Here is a 7,620-nt window from a genome sequence, read left to right as displayed (position 1 = left end):
TTCCGGCGATTTTGAACCGCCGCTATTTTGTTGACTGTTGTATTTTTTAAATGTATTTTGTGGCAGTTTAAAGCCGCCGCTATTTGATATTCAATAGTTTTACATTTATTTTCGGCCATTTTATAACTGCCGCTATTTGTCCGACTAAATGACCGTAAAAATACTGTATTTTGCACCAGCAATCAACACTTTTTTAATTTGAATGTACTCGGTATTTTTTTTGTTATTTTTTGAATTTTTCATGATATTAGAAGTCTTAATTATTTTGTAACTGAAAAAATAAATTGATGGGTAAACGACATTAGCAAAACTGATAAAAATACTCATATATTTATCCAAATATCAATAAAGTGTATTCCTTACTAAGAGTTTCATAGTCAATAATAAAAAAGTGTAACTAAAAAATTAATTTCAAATCCTAAGATCTACTTTCTACTCTGTCCCTCCGATGAATTCATCCATGCAGCCACGCCTGGTGGCAGCTCCCCACCTTACCCTTGAATTAGACATTTTAGAGCACTCTTCATTGCCTGCCTTTTTGTCTTCTCGAGTGCTGCTTCATCCTCCATTGCCTTCCTTTCTAATTTCTCGGCCGCCAGCTCTGCTTGTAATTCAAGCAGCACCCTTTGGGTCTCCTCTCTTTGAGTACCATTGCTCGGTTGATGTGAATTCGTACTGAACACTTGACTAGAAGTCGGTCCGATACCCATGCCACGCACTCTACCCGGGTGCTCCTTTCCAAGAGTTTGAGCAAGCGAATCATTCTGAGACAATAGTCTAGATGATTCATCATGTTGCTCAATCTCCACAATTTTTTCCTACAAAGTTAGATAGGCGAACATAAGCATTTATTAGCTAATTGCTAACAGAATAGATTTTCAACACAATTTTAACAAACAAAACCTATGAGAAACAACTTAGTGATTCACAACACATTACTTACACCAATAGCACGAGCTGCATCATGGAGATAAGAGCCATTAGGTCGTTTGTGCGTTAAGGTCCATAACTCCCTGGCCCTCAACCAACTAGACACCCTTGTCGTTCCGACTGTAACAATATAGCTTAAATAGTGAATAGGTAGACGAATAGAAGGTTCAAAAAGAGAGTCAAACGTAAATTACCTCTTCTTCTTCGAACCTTGCCAAGCTTTTTGATCCGCCAGTATGAGTGTATAACTGCTTCGATCGATTCACAGCATTTTTTCTACACTTCTCCTATCATGCCATCAAAAGTAAAAGTTACTAGACACCATTTTTTGACTAAATGTAACATAAATAGACTTTTTTTGTTATGAAAAAAAATATATTACCTTTGTATCTTCAGTATTGCGATAATCAAGGTACTATCTCCAATGATCCGCAGTAATATTTTGTTCAATAGTCAGTTCTTCAATATTTTGTTCAATAGTCAGTTCTGATTTGTAATAATCATGGTACAACCTGTTTCTCGTGTCCTTCAAAGCCCTCCCTAGCATTTTTAATATTGTACGCTTGATAGTTTCTCCATTATCTTCATCAAAATAAAATATTTTCTGTACTAGTAAAATTAACTTGTTAATATGTGTCAAATTCAGATTCTCGAACTCTACAAGAATATAACGTTTTACCTTTATATATTCGTTATAGATCTTGTCTTTAGAGCGAACCTTTCTCCAGTATTTTTCTCATATTGGGAATTTGGTGTAGTCAGATCCTAACAATCTGAGAACGCCGCTCAGTACACCGGCTTCATTTTCAACTGGTTGCAGTCTCTTGTTGAACCTAAGTACGATCTTTTTATTGTTAGGTGGCTTCATAGCCTCCTTCACACTCAAATGAAGTTGCTTGAATGTCCCATCGGACTCTGTAAATCATAGTTAGTCTGTGTAAATAACTATTGTGGCCAAGATGTGATGAAATCATATAAAAATTAAGCATTAAAAATTATATGGGATAAATTCATGTATACCAATTGTTTTAACATCCCAAAATTCGGTGGTCTTACGTCCCTTGCACTTCAAAGCCTTCGACGCAGCAAACAAGTTGTCAATGTATTGCTCAAAAGAATCTACCTCATCTGCCTTTGGGTCTAAGTCTTGATCACCCGCCTCCGAGTTCTGAGCACCATTCGTGCAAGTCTGTGGAGCAGGCAGTGGTTCGGTACGGGACGGTCAAAAGGGGCGTAAAGATGAGGTTGTGGGGGCACCAACACCACTAGAGGGGAGAAGGCAATCTACTTGATGCATGGATGAAGTTGCAGCAGATCCTGTTTGAGGTTGCTGACATGCTGTGTCTAACTTTGATTTTTTCGTGTAACGACCTATTCTGGACATTTTAATAAACTTTGTACCACTAAAAGTATCACTTATACTATTATCAAACTGTAAAAAAAAAAAAAAAACAAAAATTCACCAACATTAAATATAAGCAAATAAGTAAATCCAAACCAAAAGAAAGAGAAGATGGGGATAATATTTTTCATGGCAGACAAACATTATTTTCATTTTTGTTTCGATTCTTTTCATTTTCTTTTTGGGTACATCTTATTTTGGACTTGCTTTTTATTTTTTTTGAGTACATTGATGAACAGGAAATTGAGACTTCTAAGAAAAAGAAAATGATCCAAATAAGAAAACAAAGATAAAAAAGTGAGTCCTGGTTCCTAATTGCGTTAAGCCATTGCGTTAACTATCTATAGCAATTTTAATATAAAAAAAAACTATCTATTGCAATTTACATGTATACCCAAAAAAAAAAAAAGAGATCTATCTAGTACAAATATTTATTATTCTTTAGGTAAGACAATATCCTCTTTAATAATCATAATCTAAAACTTTTATACCCAACCTGACAATTGGTTTTTAATTTGGGTTAGGACCTTTTACTTGGTTTAGCAATGATTATATCTTTAATTCAACAGATTATGCATTTAATCGTCAATACCTTTTTTTCTTTTTTCTTTTTTGGTATGAACCCTCAATAGATTTTTTTTTTCTTTTTCGTCAGGGATATCCTCAATAGTTTGAATGTCCTATACTTTTTTTTATTGAATTATGCAGTTACTGAAAAAGTACGGGAAACAGGGCAAAGTTAACCTTTTGTCATGCAAATTATATTGTTGAACTCTAGAAAATTTGCTGAAAAGAAGTAAAAGGAAAAACTGTCTAGAGAAGACTATACCTGAAAAACAGATAGTGGTGTATATCCAAATTTCTACGAGCAATAATTATCAAAAGTCCACAAGTAATGTACATTATAACCATATGGTCTCCAATTGACTCATATAAAATCCAGGTTTCAGCCATGGCTTGTTTTGCACACTAATCTCATTTATCAGCAACCATAATCATCACATCATAACAAAATTCATGGATAGGAAATATTTTGTATTTAATTTGCAATAACAATTCGGTCACCTAAAAAACCCGGCTTGAGGATACATCATTACCACACTCAAAACCCATTCAAAAAACCATTTAAGTCCAACTCACAAATCCATCAACAAATTATCTAATAAAAAAGGTCATAAAAATCATGCATGTTATGCTATTGATAAACTCCATTTTTAGGGTTTATCTGGTGTTGAATTTAGAGTATTTTGCCAACCTTTTCTCACATCTACTTAATAAAATAGCATGATTTCTGTGATTGTCTCCCAATTCGTGCTTGAATGTGAAAACATGCTTTTGGACCCTTAGATTGATAATTTTAATCCCCTTTGATTCCACTAGATGCCTTGATGTGTGTGTTAGTGATTTCAGGTTGAGAAGAGCTAGGAATGGATCAAAGGAGTGAAGAGAAAGCATACAAAGCGGAGAAATCATGAAAAGCCAACGATTTAGGACGCGCCCATGGACGCGCGCGCGCACAAGGTGCATGCGCGTGGATTGCACAATACTCCATGGATACGCGCGCGCACCAGACGCCTCCACGCGAATCGCGCACTGCTCAAGGGACGCGTACGCGCCGATGCCCACGCTGACACCTTTAATGAAATCGCACCTGGCGATTTCAGGAGGGCTTCTGGCCCAATTTTGAGGCTCATCTTTGGCGGAAAAAGCCTAAAAAGACCAAGGATTGAAAAGGGAAATCATCACTCAATCATTGGACAATTCATACACATTAGTTAAGTTTTGAAATGTAGTTTTTAGAGAGAGAGGCTCTCTCCTCTCTCTAGGTTTTTAGGATCTTAGTTTTATTTCTCCTCCAACTCAGAATTCTATCTTAGTTCAATTTGGTTTCTATTCTACTTTTTATTTGTCTTGGTCTTCTAGTTTATTTATCTCCTTCGTTGATTACTTTATCTTCCCCATTTGGTTTATGAATTCTCATGTTAGATTTGATTTCCTATATTAATGCAATTTGAGGTATTTCATATTTATGATTGCTTTTCTTCAATTTATGTTGTTGATGCTTGCAATTGGTAGTTAGACCTATTTTCCTTGGTAGTTTTCTATGTTTTCATTTTATGCCTACCAAGTATTTGACAAAATGCTTGGGAGGGTTTTAAGTTAGATTTTTATCCTCTTGGCCTTGGTTGAGTACTTGGTGATACTTGAGTTATCAAACTCCTTTGTTGATTGATAATTGAAAGTTGCTAGTTGATTTGGATTCCACTAAAGCTAGTCTTTCCTTAGGAGTTAGCTAGGACTTGAGGGATCAAATTGATTCGTCCATTTGACTTTCCTTCACAATTAGAGGGTTAACTAAGTGGGAGCAATGAACAATTCTCATCATAATTGATAAGGATAACTAGGATAGGACTTTTAGTTCTCATACCTTGCCAAGAGTCTTTCTTAATTGTTAGTTTATTTCCTTTGCCATTTATGATTCTTGCTTATTATCTCAAAAACCCCAAAATACACAACTCATAACCAATTATAAGAACACCTCCCAGCAATTCCTTTGAGAGACGACCCGAGATTTGAATACTTCGGTTATTACTTTTAGGGGTTTGTTACTTGTGACAACCAAACTTTTGAATGAAAGGATTATTGTTGGTTTAGAAACTATACTTACAACGAGAACATATTTATGAATTCTATACCACACAAAAGTCCGTTCATCAAAATGACGCCGTTGCCGGGGAATTGCAGATCTTTGGCAGCAGATCTTTGCCTCCTACGTCATGCCTACCACACACTTCACTGAGATCCCGATTGACATGCTAGTCCTGATCGGATGTGTGATGGAGGGAAAGGAGGTGTACTTCCCCCGACTGATCCGGCGATACATGTGGCGAGCACATATCCGGGGCCTACTTCCGTTCCCCACCTTAGTCACCAGGATGGCCGAGCTGGCCGGCGCCCCGTAGAGAGAGGATGACGTCTCCCCACCACTTCCAGACGACGGTGCGGAGGACGTTATTTCGTGGGGGACATGGGTGCATGAGAAGCCCCCATCCCGGCGTGCTTCTCGAGCCCACACCAGAGCATTACCGGCAGCTGGTCCTTCTTCTTCCACTGAGCAGGACCATCAGCACCAGCAACACCACCACCACCAGCACCCCAGCCGACATATCTCGTGGTCCGGCGTCTGTTCCGCTACATCGAGCGTGTTGAGCGCCGCATCATGCGACGCCTGGACCGCGTAGACCAGATGTTCGTTGCGCTGGGCGTTGAGTTGCCCTCTCTTCCCGACTCTTCCGCTTTTGAGGAGGAACGGCACGAGGCGGAGCCTGCTCATCCAGAGGCACATCCTGAGACGCAGGCCCTCGCGGTAGCTCAGCAGTCCCCTGCGGATCCCCAGCCTCAGCAGCACCCGGAGGAGCCACAGCCTGATGCCCAGCCAGAGGCGACAGTTGACCCCCATTCTGAGCCTGAGCACTAGCATCGAGGACGATGCTTCATTCTAAGTGTGGGGAGGTCACCGTCGGTGGATAGCTCTTTTGTGGTGAACAGTTTTCTTTTCTTTTCAAACACTTATCTTTTAGTTTATATTATTTTGCTTTATTTTGCACTTTCTGGGTTATTGTATATACTCGTATTGTGGACGCTTTTGTCTAGCTGTTACATTTTGCACTTTAGGCTTGTATATATCTTAGATATTTAGCTTGAATTGCACTTTTAGCTATTAGTTGTGATATGAAAAAATGTGGATTGTTGAGACTTAGTTGACCCTTTTTGTATATGAAATTTGTTCTGATTGAAAAATGGATAAACTAAGAAATTTTTAGAAATTCTCAATCACAACACTGCATTTAGGAACAACTTGGTCAAACAATGAGATTTTTCAAGGAATCTATCCATAGGGCATAACCCCAATTGATTGGACATTTTTGATGAACTTGCTTGAATTTTATACTTTGTGAAGCATGTTTTGAGCTAAGAACACACAACCTGTGAGATTTTGAACTTAATTATATGGTTACATTACTTAACCATGATTTTTCTTCTTATGTGTGTCTTTTTCTCTGTGATTGTAATCTTCGCTTTGCTTCATTCTATATGTCCATTGTTTAGTGTATATTCATGCTTACATATGATTGAGGCCATCATTTGTTATTAGCTCACTTATCCCAAATAGCCTACTCTTTCATTTGCCTTTGTTTGCCACCTTGAGCCTTTTAATCCCCAATTGTTCTTTATGTTACCACATCACTAGCCTTAAGTGGAAAAATAATTAATTACCCTAATTGGATCTTTGGTTAGCTTAAGATAGAGATTGTGTGTGAATTAAATGTGAGGAAATGTGGAAACTTTGGTTAATGAGAGTGTGTATTATTGTATTAACAAATATTGAGAGTTTGAGTGCTACTCATGTGAATTGTGAAAACCATAGGCATCAATTTACTATGCAAAAAAAAAAGAAAAAAAAATAGGGGAATGGAATCACCCCAATGTTAAGCTCAATGAAAAGATCAATGCATATGAAATGAAATAGAAGAACATTTAAATACATGAGTATGTGGAGAATGCAAAAGTGAGATCATGGGTTGCTAGGCATGAGTTTAGAAGCATGTAGAGTGTGTGTATGTATTGGGTGAGAACTTAAGTTAGTCAAAGGTTCAATTTACAGCTCACTTAGCCATACATATATCCTCACCCCTACCTTATCCCCATTACAACCTTGAAAATAGCTCATGATGTTTGCATTTGTACACTAGATATTTGTTGATTGGTTAGATGAAGAGCAAAGTTTTAGAAAGCATGACTAGAGAAGACTAGAGTGAATCAACCCCTAAACACTTGAGTGACTAGAGCGGATACACATCCGGTGAGGGTTCGATTTTTCAATTACATGCATTCACCTCTACCTCCTATATTCTTGCAAGTTTGTAATTCCTTTTTGATAATTCACTACAATTGTGGGTTGGATTTAATTCCTATTGCTTTAGCCCTTATGCTTGCATATGTTGCCTTGAAAGATTGATTTGTTTTGTCCTAAGAATTTACATTCATAATAAGTAGTTGCATTTAGATAGCCTGCATATAGTCTAGTTGCACTGAATAATTGTCATACCCCTTATTTTCTTCTTGGTTTAGCATGAGAACATGCTAAGGTTTAAGTGTGGGGAGGTTGATAAACTCCATTTTTAGGGTTTATCTGGTGTTGAATTTAGAGTATTTTGCCAACCTTTTCTCACATCTACTTAATAAAATAGCATGATTTCTGTGATTGTCTCCCAATTCGTGCTTGA

General features: G+C 37.6%; 1 long non-coding RNA gene across 1 annotated transcript in view; it reads right to left on the bottom strand.

Annotated features, from left to right (window-relative positions):
• The window catches only part of LOC110263473, a 9,371-nt gene extending 8,073 nt beyond the window's left edge, over positions 1-1,298 (bottom strand). The window contains exons 1-2 of the long non-coding RNA XR_002349191.1: positions 1,125-1,298; positions 1,037-1,050 (exon numbers count right to left, since the gene is read on the bottom strand). This is a non-coding gene — a long non-coding RNA (uncharacterized LOC110263473). The remainder of the gene's footprint in view (positions 1-1,036; positions 1,051-1,124) is intronic.

Source organism: Arachis ipaensis, chromosome B06, assembly GCF_000816755.2.
Source record: "Arachis ipaensis cultivar K30076 chromosome B06, Araip1.1, whole genome shotgun sequence".
NCBI lineage: Eukaryota > Viridiplantae > Streptophyta > Magnoliopsida > Fabales > Fabaceae > Arachis > Arachis ipaensis.
This window is presented reverse-complemented; position numbering and strand designations above follow the sequence as displayed.